The sequence below is a fragment of the Lissotriton helveticus genome, chromosome 3_2 (assembly GCF_964261635.1).
Source record: "Lissotriton helveticus chromosome 3_2, aLisHel1.1, whole genome shotgun sequence".
In the NCBI taxonomy this organism is placed as follows: Eukaryota; Metazoa; Chordata; class Amphibia; order Caudata; family Salamandridae; genus Lissotriton; species Lissotriton helveticus.
The window spans coordinates 369,963,751-369,985,063 of NC_136062.1; positions in this window are offsets into that span (position 1 = coordinate 369,963,751).

The following is a 21,313-nucleotide window of genomic DNA, read 5'->3' on the forward strand; positions in this document are numbered from 1 at the left end:
TACTCACTACTCTCCAGTCACTACTCACTACTCTGCACTCACTACTCTGCACTCACTACTCTGCACTCACTGCTCACTACTCTGCACTTGCTACTTTGCACTCACTACTCTGCACTCACTACTCACTACTCTGCACTCACTACTCTGCACTCACAACTCACTACTCTTCACTCACTACTCTGCACTCACTACTCACTACTCTCCAGTCACTACTCACTACTCTGCATTCACTACTCTGCACTCACTACTCTGCACTCACTACTCACTACTCTGCACTCACTACTTTGCATTCACTACTCTGCACTCACTACTCACTACTCTGCACTCACTACTCTGCGCTCACTACTCTGCACTCACTACTCTGCACTCACTGCTCTGCACTCACTCCTCTGCACTCACTACTCAGCACTCACTACTCTGCACTCACTACTCACTACTCTGCACTCACTACTCTGCACTCACTACTCTGCACTCACTACTCACTACTCTGCACTCACTACGCACTACTCTGCACTCACTACTCACTACTCACTACTCTGCACTCACTACTCTGCACTCACTACTCTGCACTCACAATTCCCTACTCTGCACTCACTACTCACTACTCTCCAGTCACTACTCACTACTCTGCACTCACTACTCTGCACTCACTACTCTGCACTCACTACTCAGCACTCACTACTCTGCACTCACTACTCACTACTCTGCACTCACTACTCTGCACTCACTACTCTGCACTCACTACTCTGTACTCACTACTCACTACTCTGCAATCACTACTATACACTCACTACTCTGCACTCACTACTCACTACTCTGCACTTACTACTCTGCACTTACTACTCTGCACTCACTACTCACTACTCTGCACTCACTACTCACTACTCAATACTCTGCACTCACTACTCACTAATCTGCACTCACTACTCTGCATTCACTACTCACTACTCTGCACTCACTACTCACTACTCTGCACTCACTACTCTGCACTCACTACTCTGCACTCACTACTCTGCACTCAATTCTCTGCACTCACTACTCACTACTCTGCACTCACAACTCACTACTCTGTACTCACTACTCACTACTCTGCACTCACTACTCACTACTCTGCACTCAACACTCACTACTCTGCACTCACTACTCACTACTCTGCACTCACTACTCTGCACTCACTACTCTGCACTCACTACTCACTACTCACTACTCTGCACTCACTACTCACTACTCTGCACTCACTACTAACTACTCTGCACTCACTACTCTGCACTCACTACTCACTATTCTGCACTCACTACTCACTACTCTGCACTCACTACTCACTACTCTGCACTCACTACTCACTACTCTGCACTCACTACTCACTACTCACTACTCGGCACTCACTACTCTGCACTCACTACTCTGCACTCACTACTCTGCACTCACAACTCACTACTCTGTACTCACTACTCACTACTCTGCGCTCACTACTCACTGCTCTGCACTCAACACTCACTACTCTGCACTCATTACTCACTACTCTGCACTCACTACTCTGCACTCACTACTCACTACACACTACTCTGCACTCACTACTCACTACTCTGCACTCACTACTCACTACCACTACTCTGCACTCACTACTCACTATTCTGCACTCACTACTCACTACTCTGCACTCACTACTCTGCAATCACTACTCACTACTCTGCACTCACTACTCACTACTCTGCACTCACTACTCTACACTCACTACTCTGCACTCACTACTCAGCACTCACTACTCAGCACTCACTACTCTGCACTCACTACTCACTACTCTGCACTCACTACTCTGCACTCACTACTCTGCACTCACTACTCTGCACTCACTACTCACTACTCTGCACTCACTACTCACTACTCACTGCTCGGCACTCACTACTCTGCACTCACTACTCTGCACTCACTACTCTGCACTCACAACTCACTACTCTGTACTCACTACTCACTACTCTGCGCTCACTACTCACTGCTCTGCACTCAACACTCACTACTCTGCACTCATTACTCACTACTCTGCACTCACTACTCTGCACTCACTACTCACTACACACTACTCTGCACTCACTACTCTGCACTCACTACTCACTACTCTGCACTCACTACTCACTACCACTACTCTGCACTCACTACTCACTATTCTGCACTCACTACTCACTACTCTGCACTCACTACTCTGCACTCACTACTCTGCACTCACTACTCTGCATTCACAACTCACTACTCTGCACTCACTACTCTACACTCACTACTCTGCACTCACTACTCAGCACTCACTACTCAGCACTCACTACTCTGCACTCACTACTCACTACTCTGCACTCACTACTCTGCACTCACTACTCTGCACTCACTACTCTGCACTCACTACTCACTACTCTGCACTCACTACTCACTACTCACTACTCGGCACTCACTACTCTGCACTCACTACTCTGCACTCACTACTCTGCACTCACAACTCACTACTCTGTACTCACTACTCACTACTCTGCGCTCACTACTCACTGCTCTGCACTCAACACTCACTACTCTGCACTCATTACTCACTACTCTGCACTCACTACTCTGCACTCACTACTCACTACACACTACTCTGCACTCACTACTCTGCACTCACTACTCACTACTCTGCACTCACTACTCACTACCACTACTCTGCACTCACTACTCACTATTCTGCACTCACTACTCACTACTCTGCACTCACTACTCTGCAATCACTACTCACTACTCTGCACTCACTACTCACTACTCTGCACTCACTACTCTGCACTCACTACTCTGCACTCACTACTCTGCACTCAATTCTCTGCACTCACTACTCACTACTCTGCACTCACTACTCACTACTCTGCACTCACTACTCACTACTCACTACTCTGCACTCACTACTCTGCACTCACAACTCACTACTCTTCACTCACTACTCTGCACTCACTACTCACTACTCTCCAGTCACTACTCACTACTCTGCACTCACTACTCTGCACTCACTACTCTGCACTCACTGCTCACTACTCTGCACTTGCTACTTTGCACTCACTACTCTGCACTCACTACTCACTACTCTGCACTCACTACTCTGCACTCACAACTCACTACTCTTCACTCACTACTCTGCACTCACTACTCACTACTCTCCAGTCACTACTCACTACTCTGCATTCACTACTCTGCACTCACTACTCTGCACTCACTACTCACTACTCTGCACTCACTACTTTGCATTCACTACTCTGCACTCACTACTCACTACTCTGCACTCACTACTCTGCGCTCACTACTCACTACTCTGCACTCACTACTCTGCACTCACTACTCTGCACTCACTACTCAATACTCTGCACTCACTACTCACTACTCTGCACTCACTACTCACTATTCACTACTCTGCACTCACTACTCTGCACTCACTACTCTGCACTCACAATTCACTACTCTGCACTCACTACTCACTACTCTCCAGTCACTACTCACTACTCTGCACTCACTACTCTGCACTCACTACTCTGCACTCACTACTCAGCACTCACTACTCTGCACTCATTACTCACTATTCTGCACTCACTACTCTGCACTCACTACTCTGCACTCACTACTCTGCACTCACTACTCTGCACTCACTACTCTGTACTCACTACTCACTACTCTGCAATCACTACTATACACTCACTACTCTGCACTCACTACTCACTACTCTGCACTTACTACTCTGCACTTACTACTCTGCACTCACTACTCACTACTCTGCACTCACTACTCACTACTCAATACTCTGCACTCACTACTCTGCACTCACTACTCTGCACTCACAACTCACTACTCTGTACTCACTACTCACTACTCTGCACTCACTACTCACTACTCTGCACTCAACACTCACTACTCTGCACTCACTACTCACTACTCTGCACTCACTACTCTGCACTCACTACTCTGCACTCACTACTCACTACTCACTACTCTGCACTCACTACTCACTACTCTGCACTCACTACTCACTACTCTGCACTCACTACTCTGCACTCACTACTCACTATTCTGCACTCACTACTCACTACTCTGCACTCACTACTCACTACTCTGCACTCACTACTCACTACTCTGCACTCACTACTCTGCATTCACTACTCACTACTCTGCACTCACTACTCTGCACTCACTACTCTGCACTCACTACTCTGCACTCACTACTCACTACTCTGCACTCACTACTCACTACTCTGCGCTCACTACTCACTACTCTGCACTCACTACTCTGCACTCACTACTCTCCACTCACTACTCTGCACTCACAACTCACTACTCTGTACTCACTACTCACTACTCACTACTCACTACTCTGCACTCACTACTCACTACTCTGCACTCACTACTCTGCACTCACTACTCTGCACTCACTACTCTGCATTCACTACTCACTACTCTGGACTCACTACTCACTACTCTGCATTCACTACTCTGCACTCACTACTCTGCACTCACTACTCAAAACTCTGCACTCACTACTCTGCACTCACTACTCACTACTCTGCACTCACTACTTACTACTCACTACTCTGCACTCACTACTCTGCACTCACTACTCTGCACTCACTACTCTGCACTCTGCACTCACTACTCTGCACTCTGCATTCACTACTCTGCACTCTGCACTCACTACTCACTACTCTGCACTCACTACTCACTGCTCTACACTCACTGCTCTGCACTCACTACTCTGCACTCACTACTCTGCACTCAATACTCTGCACTCACTACTCTGCACTCACTACTCTGCACTCACTACTCTGCACTCACTACTCACTACTCTGCACTCACTAATCTGCACTCACTACTCAAAACTCTGCACTCACTACTCACTACTCACTACTCTGCACTCACTACTCTGCACTTACTACTCTGCACTCTGCACTCACTACTCTGCACTCTGCACTCACTACTCACTACTCTGCACTCACTACTCACTACTCTGCACTCACTACTCACTACTCTGCACTCACTACTCACTACTCTGCACTCACTACTCTGCACTCACTACTCTGCACTCACTACTCATCATTCACTACTCTGCACTCACTACTCTGCACTCACTACTCTGCACTCACTACTCACTACTCTGCACTCACTACTCTGCACTCACTACTCACTACTCTGCAATCACTACTCTGCACTCACTACTCATTACTCTGCACTCACTACTCTGAACTTACTTCTCTGCACTCACTACTCACTACTTTGCACTCACTACTCACTACTCACTACTCTGCACTCACTACTCTGCACTACTCTGCACTCACTACTCACTACTCTGCAATCACTACTCTCCACTCACTACTCACTACTCTGCACTCACTACTCTGCACTCACTACTCTGCACTCACTACTCACTACTCTGCAATCACTACTCTCCACTCACTACTCTGCACTCACTACTCACTACTCTGCTCTCACTACTCTGCACGCACCACTCTGCACTCACTACTCACTACTCTGCACTCACTACTCTGCACTCACTACTCACTACTCTGCACTCACTACTCACTACTCACTACTCTGCACTCACTACTCTGCACTCACAACTCACTACTCTGCACTCACTACTCACTACTCTGCACTCACTATTCACTACTCTCCACTCACTACTCACTACTCTGCACTCACTACTCTGCACTCACTACTCTGCACTCACTACTCATTACTCTGCACTCACTACTCTGCACTCACTACTCACTACTCTGCACTCACTACTCTGAGCTCACTACTCACTACTCTGCACTCACTACTCTGCACTCACTACTCTGCACTCACTACTCAGCACTCACTACTCAGCACTCACTACTCACTACTATGCACTCACTACTCCGCACTCACTACTCTGCATTCACTACTCTGCACTCACTACTCACTACTCTGCACTCAGTACTCTGCACTCACTACTCTGCACTCACTACTCTGCACTCTGCACTCACTACTCTGCACTCTGCATTCACTACTCTGCACTCTGCACTCACTACTCACTACTCTGCACTCACTACTCACTGCTCTGCACTCACTGCTCTGCACTCACTACTCTGCACTCACTACTCTGCACTCAATACTCTGCACTCACTACTCACTACTCTGCACTCACTACTCTGCACTCACTACTCTGCACTCACTACTCACTACTCTGCACTCACTAATCTGCACTCACTACTCAAAACTCTGCACTCACTACTCTGCACTCACTACTCAGTACTCTGCACTCACTACTCACTACTCACTACTCTGCACTCACTACTCTGCACTTACTACTCTGCACTCTGCACTCACTACTCTGCACTCTGCACTCACTACTCACTACTCTGCACTCACTACTCACTACTCTGCACTCACTACTCACTACTCTGCACTCACTACTCTGCACTCACTACTCTGCACTCACTACTCATCATTCACTACTCTGCACTCACTACTCACTACTCTGCACTCACTACTCTGCACTCACTACTCACTACTCTGCAATCACTACTCTGCACTCACTACTCATTACTCTGCACTCACTACTCTGAACTTACTACTCTGCACTCACTACTCACTACTTTGCACTCACTACTCACTACTCACTACTCTGCACTCACTACTCTGCACTACTCTGCACTCACTACTCACTACTCTGCAATCACTACTCTCCACTCACTACTCTGCACTCACTACTCACTACTCTGCACTCACTACTCTGCATTCACTACTCTGCACTCACTACTCACTACTCTGCAATCACTACTCTCCACTCACTACTCTGCACTCACTACTCACTACTCTGCTCTCACTACTCTGCACGCACCACTCTGCACTCACTACTCACTACTCTGCACTCACTACTCTGCACTCACTACTCACTACTCTGCACTCACTACTCACTACTCACTACTCTGCACTCACTACTCTGCACTCACAACTCACTACTCTGCACTCACTACTCACTACTCTGCACTCACTATTCACTACTCTCCACTCACTACTCACTACTCTGCACTCACTACTCTGCACTCACTACTCATTACTCTGCACTCACTACTCTGCACTCACTACTCACTACTCTGCACTCACTACTCACTACTCTGCACTCACTACTCTGAGCTCACTACTCACTACTCTGCACTCACTACTCTGCACTCACTACTCTGCACTCACTACTCAGCACTCACTACTCAGCACTCACTACTCACTACTATGCACTCACTACTCCGTACTCACTACTCTGCATTCACTACTCTGCACTCACTACTCACTACTCAATACTCTGCACTAACTACTCTGCACTCACTACTCTGCACTCACCACTCACTACTCTGTACTCACTACTCACTACTCACTACTCTGCACTCACTACTCACTACTCTGCACTCAACACTCACTACTCTGCACTCACTACTCACTACTCTGCACTCACTACTCTGCACTCACTACTCTGCACTCACTACTCACTACTCACTACTCTGCACTCACTACTCACTACTCTGCACTCACTACTCACTACTCTGCACTCACTACTCTGCACTCACTACTCACTATTCTGCACTCACTACTCACTACTCTGCACTCACTACTCACTACTCTGCACTCACTACTCGCTACTCTGCACTCACTACTCTGCATTCACTACTCACTATTCTGCACTCACTACTCACTACTCTGCACTCACTACTCTGCACTCACTACTCAGCACTCACTACTCTGCACTCACTACTCACTACTCTGCACTCACTACTCTGCACTCACTACTCTGCACTCACTACTCTGCACTCACTACTCTGCACTCACTACTCACTACTCTGCACTCACTACTCACTACTCACTACTCTGCACTCACTACTCATCACTCACTACTCTGCACTCACAACTCACTACTCTGTACTCACTACTCACTACTCACTACTCTGCACTCACTACTCATTACTCTGCACTTAACACTCACTACTCTGCACTCACTACTCACTACTCTGCACTCACTACTCTATACTCACTACTCTGCACTCACTACTCACTACTCTGCACTCACTACTCACTACTCTGCGCTCACTACTCACTGCTCTGCACTCAACACTCACTACTCTGCACTCACTACTCACTACTCTGCATTCACTACTCACTACTCACTACTCTGCACTCACTACTCACTACTCTGCACTCACTACTCACTACTCTGCACTCTGCACTCACTACTCTGCACTCTGCACTCACTACTCACTACTCTGCATTCACTACTCACTACTCTGCACTCACTACTCACTACTCTGCACTCACTACTCTGCACTCACTACTCTGCACTCACTACTCATCATTCACTACTCTGCACTCACTACTCACTACTCTGCACTCACTACTCTGCACTCACTACTCACTACTCTGCAATCACTACTCTGCACTCACTACTCATTACTCTGCACTCACTACTCTGAACTTACTACTCTGCACTCACTACTCACTACTTTGCACTCACTACTCACTACTCACTACTCTGCACTCACTACTCTGCACTACTCTGCACTCACTACTCACTACTCTGCAATCACTACTCTCCACTCACTACTCTGCACTCACTACTCACTACTCTGCACTCACTACTCTGCACTCACTACTCTGCACTCACTACTCACTACTCTGCAATCACTACTCTCCACTCACTACTCTGCACTCACTACTCACTACTCTGCTCTCACTACTCTGCACGCACCACTCTGCACTCACTACTCACTACTCTGCACTCACTACTCTGCACTCACTACTCACTACTCTGCACTCACTACTCACTACTCACTACTCTGCACTCACTACTCTGCACTCACAACTCACTACTCTGCACTCACTACTCACTACTCTGCACTCACTATTCACTACTCTCCACTCACTACTCACTACTCTGCACTCACTACTCTGCACTCACTACTCATTACTCTGCACTCACTACTCTGCACTCACTACTCACTACTCTGCACTCACTACTCACTACTCTGCACTCACTACTCTGAGCTCACTACTCACTACTCTGCACTCACTACTCTGCACTCACTACTCAGCACTCACTACTCAGCACTCACTACTCACTACTATGCACTCACTACTCCGTACTCACTACTCTGCATTCACTACTCTGCACTCACTACTCACTACTCAATACTCTGCACTAACTACTCTGCACTCACTACTCTGCACTCACCACTCACTACTCTGTACTCACTACTCACTACTCACTACTCTGCACTCACTACTCACTACTCTGCACTCAACACTCACTACTCTGCACTCACTACTCACTACTCTGCACTCACTACTCTGCACTCACTACTCTGCACTCACTACTCACTACTCACTACTCTGCACTCACTACTCACTACTCTGCACTCACTACTCACTACTCTGCACTCACTACTCTGCACTCACTACTCACTATTCTGCACTCACTACTCACTACTCTGCACTCACTACTCACTACTCTGCACTCACTACTCACTACTCTGCACTCACTACTCACTACTCTGCACTCACTACTCTGCATTCACTACTCACTATTCTGCACTCACTACTCACTACTCTGCACTCACTACTCTGCACTCACTACTCAGCACTCACTACTCTGCACTCACTACTCACTACTCTGCACTCACTACTCTGCACTCACTACTCTGCACTCACTACTCTGCACTCACTACTCTGCACTCACTACTCACTACGCTGCACTCACTACTCACTACTCACTACTCTGCACTCACTACTCATCACTCACTACTCTGCACTCACAACTCACTACTCTGTACTCACTACTCACTACTCACTACTCTGCACTCACAACTCATTACTCTGCACTTAACACTCACTACTCTGCTCTCACTACTCACTACTCTGCACTCACTACTCTATACTCACTACTCTGCACTCACTACTCACTACTCTGCACTCACTACTCACTACTCTGCGCTCACTACTCACTGCTCTGCACTCAACACTCACTACTCTGCACTGACTACTCACTACTCTGCATTCACTACTCACTACTCACTACTCTGCACTCACTACTCACTACTCTGCACTCACTACTCACTACTCTGCACTCACTACTCTGCACTCACTACTCACTATTCTGCACTCACTACTCACTACTCTGCACTCACTACTCACTACTCTGCACTCACTACTCGCTACTCTGCACTCACTACTCTGCACTCACTATTCACTACTCTGCACTCACTACTCACTACTCTGCACTTACTACTCTGCACTCACTACTCTGCACTCACTACTCTGCACTCAATTCTCTGCATTCACTACTCACTACTCTGCACTCACTACTCACTACTCTGCACTCACTACTCACTACTCTGCACTCACTACTCACTACTCACTACTCTGCACTCACTACTCTGCACTCACTACTCTGCACTCACTACTCTGCATTCACAACTCACTACTCTGCACTCACTACTCTATACTCACTACTCTGCACTCACTACTCAGCACTCACTACCCAGCACTCACTACTCTGCACTCACTACTCACTACTCTGCACTCACTACTCTGCACTCACTACTCTGCACTCACTACTCTGCACTCACTACTCACTACTCTGCACTCACTACTCACTACTCACTACTCGGCACTCACTACTCTGCACTCACTACTCTGCACTCACTACTCTGCACTCACAACTCACTACTCTGTACTCACTACTCACTACTCTGCGCTCACTACTCACTGCTCTGCACTCAACACTCACTACTCTGCACTCATTACTCACTACTCTGCACTCACTACTCTGCACTCACTACTCACTACACACTACTCTGCACTCACTACTCTGCACTCACTACTCACTACTCTGCACTCACTACTCACTACCACTACTCTGCACTCACTACTCACTATTCTGCACTCACTACTCACTACTCTGCACTCACTACTCTGCAATCACTACTCACTACTCTGCACTCACTACTCACTACTCTGCACTCACTACTCTGCACTCACTACTCTGCACTCACTACTCTGCACTCAATTCTCTGCACTCACTACTCACTACTCTGCACTCACTACTCACTACTCTGCACTCACTACTCACTACTCACTACTCTGCACTCACTACTCTGCACTCACTACTCTGCACTCACAACTCACTACTCTTCACTCACTACTCTGCACTCACTACTCACTACTCTCCAGTCACTACTCACTACTCTGCACTCACTACTCTGCACTCACTACTCTGCACTCACTGCTCACTACTCTGCACTTGCTACTTTGCACTCACTACTCTGCACTCACTACTCACTACTCTGCACTCACTACTCTGCACTCACAACTCACTACTCTTCACTCACTACTCTGCACTCACTACTCACTACTCTCCAGTCACTACTCACTACTCTGCATTCACTACTGTGCACTCACTACTCTATACTCACTACTCTGCACTCACTACTCACTACTCTGCACTCACTACTCACTACTCTGCGCTCACTACTCACTGCTCTGCACTCAACACTCACTACTCTGCACTCACTACTCACTACTCTGCATTCACTACTCACTACTCACTACTCTGCACTCACTACTCACTACTCTGCACTCACTACTCACTACTCTGCACTCACTACTCTGCACTCACTACTCACTATTCTGCACTCACTACTCACTACTCTGCACTCACTACTCACTACTCTGCACTCACTACTCGCTACTCTGCACTCACTACTCTGCACTCACTATTCACTACTCTGCACTCACTACTCACTACTCTGCACTTACTACTCTGCACTCACTACTCTGCACTCACTACTCTGCACTCAATTTTCTGCACTCACTACTCACTACTCTGCACTCACTACTCACTACTCTGCACTCACTACTCACTACTCTGCACTCACTACTCACTACTCACTACTCTGCACTCACTACTCTGCACTCACTACTCTGCACTCACTACTCTGCATTCACAACTCACTACTCTGCACTCACTACTCTACACTCACTACTCTGCACTCACTACTCAGCACTCACTACTCTGCACTCACTACTCTGCACTCACTACTCACTACTCTGCACTCACTACTCACTACTCTGCACTCACAACTCACTACTCTTCACTCACTACTCTGCACTCACTACTCACTACTCTCCAGTCACTACTCACTACTCTGCATTCACTACTGTGCACTCACTACTCTATACTCACTACTCTGCACTCACTACTCACTACTCTGCACTCACTACTCACTACTCTGCGCTCACTACTCACTGCTCTGCACTCAACACTCACTACTCTGCACTCACTACTCACTACTCTGCATTCACTACTCACTACTCACTACTCTGCACTCACTACTCACTACTCTGCACTCACTACTCACTACTCTGCACTCACTACTCTGCACTCACTACTCACTATTCTGCACTCACTACTCACTACTCTGCACTCACTACTCACTACTCTGCACTCACTACTCGCTACTCTGCACTCACTACTCTGCACTCACTATTCACTACTCTGCACTCACTACTCACTACTCTGCACTTACTACTCTGCACTCACTACTCTGCACTCACTACTCTGCACTCAATTCTCTGCACTCACTACTCACTACTCTGCACTCACTACTCACTACTCACTACTCTGCACTCACTACTCACTACTCACTACTCTGCACTCACTACTCTGCACTCACTACTCTGCACTCACTACTCTGCATTCACAACTCACTACTCTGCACTCACTACTCTACACTCACTACTCTGCACTCACTACTCAGCACTCACTACTCAGCACTCACTACTCTGCACTCACTACTCACTACTCTGCACTCACTACTCTGCACTCACTACTCTGCACTCACTACTCTGCACTCACTACTCACTACTCTGCACTCACTACTCACTACTCACTACTCGGCACTCACTACTCTGCACTCACTACTCTGCACTCACTACTCTGCACTCACAACTCACTACTCTGTACTCACTACTCACTACTCTGCGCTCACTACTCACTGCTCTGCACTCAACACTCACTACTCTGCACTCATTACTCACTACTCTGCACTCACTACTCTGCACTCACTACTCACTACACACTACTCTGCACTCACTACTCTGCACTCACTACTCACTACTCTGCACTCACTACTCACTACCACTACTCTGCACTCACTACTCACTATTCTGCACTCACTACTCACTACTCTGCACTCACTACTCTGCAATCACTACTCACTACTCTGCACTCACTACTCACTACTCTGCACTCACTACTCTGCACTCACTACTCTGCACTCACTACTCTGCACTCAATTCTCTGCACTCACTACTCACTACTCTGCACTCACTACTCACTACTCTGCACTCACTACTCACTACTCACTACTCTGCACTCACTACTCTGCACTCACTACTCTGCACTCACAACTCACTACTCTTCACTCACTACTCTGCACTCACTACTCACTACTCTCCAGTCACTACTCACTACTCTGCACTCACTACTCTGCACTCACTACTCTGCACTCACTGCTCACTACTCTGCACACGCTACTTTGCACTCACTACTCTGCACTCACTACTCACTACTCTGCACTCACTACTCTGCACTCACAACTCACTACTCTTCACTCACTACTCTGCACTCACTACTCACTACTCTCCAGTCACTACTCACTACTCTGCATTCACTACTGTGCACTCACTACTCTGCACTCACTACTCACTACTCTGCACTCACTACTTTGCATTCACTACTCTGCACTCACTACTCACTACTCTGCACTCACTACTCCGTACTCACTACTCTGCATTCACTACTCTGCACTCACTACTCACTACTCAATACTCTGCACTAACTACTCTGCACTCACTACTCTGCACTCACCACTCACTACTCTGTACTCACTACTCACTACTCACTACTCTGCACTCACTACTCACTACTCTGCACTCAACACTCACTACTCTGCACTCACTACTCACTACTCTGCACTCACTACTCTGCACTCACTACTCTGCACTCACTACTCACTACTCACTACTCTGCACTCACTACTCACTACTCTGCACTCACTACTCACTACTCTGCACTCACTACTCTGCACTCACTACTCACTATTCTGCACTCACTACTCACTACTCTGCACTCACTACTCACTACTCTGCACTCACTACTCACTACTCTGCACTCACTACTCTGCATTCACTACTCACTATTCTGCACTCACTACTCACTACTCTGCACTCACTACTCTGCACTCACTACTCAGCACTCACTACTCTGCACTCACTACTCACTACTCTGCACTCACTACTCTGCACTCACTACTCTGCACTCACTACTCTGCACTCACTACTCTGCACTCACTACTCACTACTCTGCACTCACTACTCACTACTCACTACTCTGCACTCACTACTCATCACTCACTACTCTGCACTCACAACTCACTACTCTGTACTCACTACTCACTACTCACTACTCTGCACTCACTACTCATTACTCTGCACTTAACACTCACTACTCTGCACTCACTACTCACTACTCTGCACTCACTACTCTATACTCACTACTCTGCACTCACTACTCACTACTCTGCACTCACTACTCACTACTCTGCGCTCACTACTCACTGCTCTGCACTCAACACTCACTACTCTGCACTCACTACTCACTACTCTGCATTCACTACTCACTACTCACTACTCTGCACTCACTACTCACTACTCTGCACTCACTACTCACTACTCTGCACTCTGCACTCACTACTCTGCACTCTGCACTCACTACTCACTACTCTGCACTCACTACTCACTACTCTGCACTCACTACTCACTACTCTGCACTCACTACTCTGCACTCACTACTCTGCACTCACTACTCATCATTCACTACTCTGCACTCACTACTCACTACTCTGCACTCACTACTCTGCACTCACTACTCACTACTCTGCAATCACTACTCTGCACTCACTACTCATTACTCTGCACTCACTACTCTGAACTTACTACTCTGCACTCACTACTCACTACTTTGCACTCACTACTCACTACTCACTACTCTGCACTCACTACTCTGCACTACTCTGCACTCACTACTCACTACTCTGCAATCACTACTCTCCACTCACTACTCTGCACTCACTACTCACTACTCTGCACTCACTACTCTGCACTCACTACTCTGCACTCACTACTCACTACTCTGCAATCACTACTCTCCACTCACTACTCTGCACTCACTACTCACTACTCTGCTCTCACTACTCTGCACGCACCACTCTGCACTCACTACTCACTACTCTGCACTCACTACTCTGCACTCACTACTCACTACTCTGCACTCACTACTCACTACTCACTACTCTGCACTCACTACTCTGCACTCACAACTCACTACTCTGCACTCACTACTCACTACTCTGCACTCACTATTCACTACTCTCCACTCACTACTCACTACTCTGCACTCACTACTCTGCACTCACTACTCATTACTCTGCACTCACTACTCTGCACTCACTACTCACTACTCTGCACTCACTACTCACTACTCTGCACTCACTACTCTGAGCTCACTACTCACTACTCTGCACTCACTACTCTGCACTCACTACTCTGCACTCACTACTCAGCACTCACTACTCAGCACTCACTACTCACTACTATGCACTCACTACTCCGTACTCACTACTCTGCATTCACTACTCTGCACTCACTACTCACTACTCAATACTCTGCACTAACTACTCTGCACTCACTACTCTGCACTCACCACTCACTACTCTGTACTCACTACTCACTACTCACTACTCTGCACTCACTACTCACTACTCTGCACTCAACACTCACTACTCTGCACTCACTACTCACTACTCTGCACTCACTACTCTGCACTCACTACTCTGCACTCACTACTCACTACTCACTACTCTGCACTCACTACTCACTACTCTGCACTCACTACTCACTACTCTGCACTCACTACTCTGCACTCACTACTCACTATTCTGCACTCACTACTCACTACTCTGCACTCACTACTCACTACTCTGCACTCACTACTCACTACTCTGCACTCACTACTCTGCATTCACTACTCACTATTCTGCACTCACTACTAACTACTCTGCACTCACTACTCTGCACTCACTACTCAGCACTCACTACTCTGCACTCACTACTCACTACTCTGCACTCACTACTCTGCACTCACTACTCTGCACTCACTACTCTGCACTCACTACTCTGCACTCACTACTCACTACTCTGCACTCACTACTCACTACTCACTACTCTGCACTCACTACTCATCACTCACTACTCTGCACTCACAACTCACTACTCTGTACTCACTACTCACTACTCACTACTCTGCACTCACTACTCATTACTCTGCACTTAACACTCACTACTCTGCACTCACTACTCACTACTCTGCACTCACTACTCTATACTCACTACTCTGCACTCACTACTCACTACTCTGCACTCACTACTCACTACTCTGCGCTCACTACTCACTGCTCTGCACTCAACACTCACTACTCTGCACTGACTACTCACTACTCTGCATTCACTACTCACTACTCACTACTCTGCACTCACTACTCACTACTCTGCACTCACTACTCACTACTCTGCACTCACTACTCTGCACTCACTACTCACTATTCTGCACTCACTACTCACTACTCTGCACTCACTACTCACTACTCTGCACTCACTACTCGCTACTCTGCACTCACTACTCTGCACTCACTATTCACTACTCTGCACTCACTACTCACTACTCTGCACTTACTACTCTGCACTCACTACTCTGCACTCAATTCTCTGCACTCACTACTCACTACTCTGCACTCACTACTCACTACTCTGCACTCACTACTCACTACTCTGCACTCACTACTCACTACTCACTACTCTGCACTCACTACTCTGCATTCACTACTCTGCACTCACTACTCTGCATTCACAACTCACTACTCTGCACTCACTACTCTATACTCACTACTCTGCACTCACTACTCAGCACTCACTACCCAGCACTCACTACTCTGCACTCACTACTCACTACTCTGCACTCACTACTCTGCACTCACTACTCTGCACTCACTACTCACTACTCTGCACTCACTACTCACTACTCACTACTCGGCACTCACTACTCTGCACTCACTACTCTGCACTCACTACTCTGCACTCACAACTCACTACTCTGTACTCACTACTCACTACTCTGCGCTCACTACTCACTGCTCTGCACTCAACACTCACTACTCTGCACTCATTACTCACTACTCTGCACTCACTACTCTGCACTCACTACTCACTACACACTACTCTGCACTCACTACTCACTACTCTGCACTCACTACTCACTACCACTACTCTGCACTCACTACTCACTATTCTGCACTCACTACTCACTACTCTGCACTCACTACTCTGCAATCACTACTCACTACTCTGCACTCACTACTCACTACTCTGCACTCACTACTCTGCACTCACTACTCTGCACTCACTACTCTGCACTCAATTCTCTGCACTCACTACTCACTACTCTGCACTCACTACTCACTACTCTGCACTCACTACTCACTACTCACTACTCTGCACTCACTACTCTGCACTCACTACTCTGCACTCACAACTCACTACTCTTCACTCACTACTCTGCACTCACTACTCACTACTCTCCAGTCACTACTCACTACTCTGCACTCACTACTCTGCACTCACTACTCTGCACTCACTGCTCACTACTCTGCACTTGCTACTTTGCACTCACTACTCTGCACTCACTACTCACTACTCTGCACTCACTACTCTGCACTCACAACTCACTACTCTTCACTCACTACTCTGCACTCACTACTCACTACTCTCCAGTCACTACTCACTACTCTGCATTCACTACTGTGCACTCACTACTCTATACTCACTACTCTGCACTCACTACTCACTACTCTGCACTCACTACTCACTACTCTGCGCTCACTACTCACTGCTCTGCACTCAACACTCACTACTCTGCACTCACTACTCACTACTCTGCATTCACTACTCACTACTCACTACTCTGCACTCACTACTCACTACTCTGCACTCACTACTCACTACTCTGCACTCACTACTCTACACTCACTACTCACTATTCTGCACTCACTACTCACTACTCTGCACTCACTACTCACTACTCTGCACTCACTACTCGCTACTCTGCACTCACTACTCTGCACTCACTATTCACTACTCTGCACTCACTACTCACTACTCTGCACTTACTACTCTGCACTCACTACTCTGCACTCACTACTCTGCACTCAATTCTCTGCACTCACTACTCACTACTCTGCACTCACTACTCTGCACTCACTACTCACTACTCAGCACTCACTACTCACTACTCACTACTCTGCACTCACTACTCTGCACTCACTACTCTGCACTCACTACTCTGCATTCACAACTCACTACTCTGCACTCACTACTCTACACTCACTACTCTGCACTCACTACTCAGCACTCACTACTCTGCACTCACTACTCTGCACTCACTACTCACTACTCTGCACTCACTACTCACTACTCTGCACTCACAACTCACTACTCTTCACTCACTACTCTGCACTCACTACTCACTACTCACTACTCTGCACTCACTACTCACTACTCTGCGCTCACTACTCACTGCTCTGCACTCAACACTCACTACTCTGCACTCACTACTCACTATTCTGCACTCACTACTCACTACTCACTACTCTGCACTCACTACTCTGCACTCACTACTCACTACTCTGCACTCACTACTCTGCACTCACTACTCACTATTCTGCACTCACTACTCACTACTCTGCACTCACTACTCACTACTCTGCACTCACTACTCACTACTCTGCACTCACTACTCTGCACTCACTACTCACTACTCTGCACTCACTACTCACTACTCTGCACTTACTACTCTGCACTCACTACTCTGCACTCACTACTCTGCACTCAATTCTCTGCACTCACTACTCTGCACTCACAACTCACTACTCTGCACTCACTACTCTACACTCACTACTCACTACTCTGCACTCACTACTCTGCACTCACTACTCACTATTCTGCACTCACTACTCACTATTCTGCACTCACAACTCACTACTCTGCACTCACTACTCACTACTCTGCACTCACTACTCTGCACTCACTACTCACTACTCTGCACTCACTACTCACTACTCTGCACTTACTACTCTGCACTCACTACTCTGCACTCACTACTCTGCACTCAATTCTCTGCACTCACTACTCACTACTCTGCACTCACTACTCACTACTCTGCACTCACTACTCACTACTCTGCACTCACTACTCACTACTCTGCACTCACTACTCTGCACTCACTACTCTGCACTCACTACTCTGCACTCACAACTCACTACTCTGCACTCACTACTCTACACTCACTACTCTGCACTCACTACTCAGCACTCACTACTCAGCACTCACTACTCTGCACTCACTACTCACTACTCTGCACTCACTACTCTGCACTCACTACTCTGCACTCACTACTCTGCACTCACTACTCTGCACTCACTACTCTGTACTCACTACTCACTACTCTGCAATCACTACTATACACTCACTACTCTGCACTCACTACTCACTACTCTGCACTTACTACTCTGCACTTACTACTCTGCATTCACTACTCACTACTCTGCACTCACTACTCTGCACTCACTACTCACTACTCTGCACTCACTACTCACTACTCTGCATTCACTACTCACTACTCTGCACTCACTTCTCACTACTCTGCACTCACTACTCACTATTCTGCACTCACTACTCACTACTCTGCACTCACTACTCTGCACTCACTACTCACTACTCTGCACACACTACTCACTACTCACTACTCTGCACTCACTACTCTGCACTCTACTCTGCACTCACTACTCACTACTCTGCACTCACTACTCTGCACTCAATTCTCTGCACTCACTACTCTGCACTCACTACTCACTACTCTGCACTCACTACTCACTACTCTGCACTCACTACTCTGCACTCACTACTCTGCACTCACTACTCTGCACTCACAACTCACTACTCTGTACTCACTACTCACTACCCTGCACTCACTACTCACTACTCTCCACTCACTACTCTGCACTCACTACTCTGCACTCACTACTCTGCACTCACTACTCACTACTCTGCACTCACTACTCTGCACTCACTACTCACTGCTCTGCACTCACTACTCACTACTCTGCACTCACTACTCTGCACTCACTACTTTGCACTCACTACTCAGCACTCACTACTCAGCACTCACTACTCTGCACTCACTACTCACTACTCTGCACTCACTACTCACTACTCTGCACTCACTACTCACTACTCTGCACTCACTACTCTGCACTCACTACTCTGCACTCACAACTCACTACTCTGTACTCACAACTCACTACTCTGCGCTCACTACTCACTACTCTGCACTCACTACTCACTACTCTGCACTCACTACTCTGCACTCACTACTCTGCACTCACTACTCACTACTCTGTACTCACTACTCACTACTCACTACTCTGCACTCACTACTCTGCACTCACTACTCTGCACTCACTACTCTGCACTCACAACTCACTACTCTGTACTCACTACTCACTACTCACTACTCACTACTCTGCACTCACTACTCACTACTCTGCACCCACTACTCTGCACTCACTACTCAGCACTCACTACTCTACACTCACTACTCACAACTCTGCACTCACTACTCTGCACTCACTACTCTGCACTCACTACTCACTACTCTGCACTCACTACTTACTACTCTGCACTCACTACTCACTACTCACTACTCTGCACTCACTACTCTGCACTCACTATTCTGCACTCACTACTCTGCACTCACAACTCACTACTCTGTACTCACTACTCACTACTCTGCACTCACTACTCAGTACTCTGCACTTAACACTCACTACTCTGCACTCACTACTCACTACTCTGCACTCACTACTCTGCACTCACTACTCACTACTCTGCACTCACTACTCACTACTCTGCACTCACTACTCACTACTCTGCACTCACTACTCTGCACTCAATACTCACTATTCTGCACTCACTACTCACTACTCTGCACTCACTACTCACTACTCTGCACTCACTACTCTGCACTCACTACTCACTACTCTGCACTCACTACTCACTACTCTGCACTCACTACTCTGCACTCACT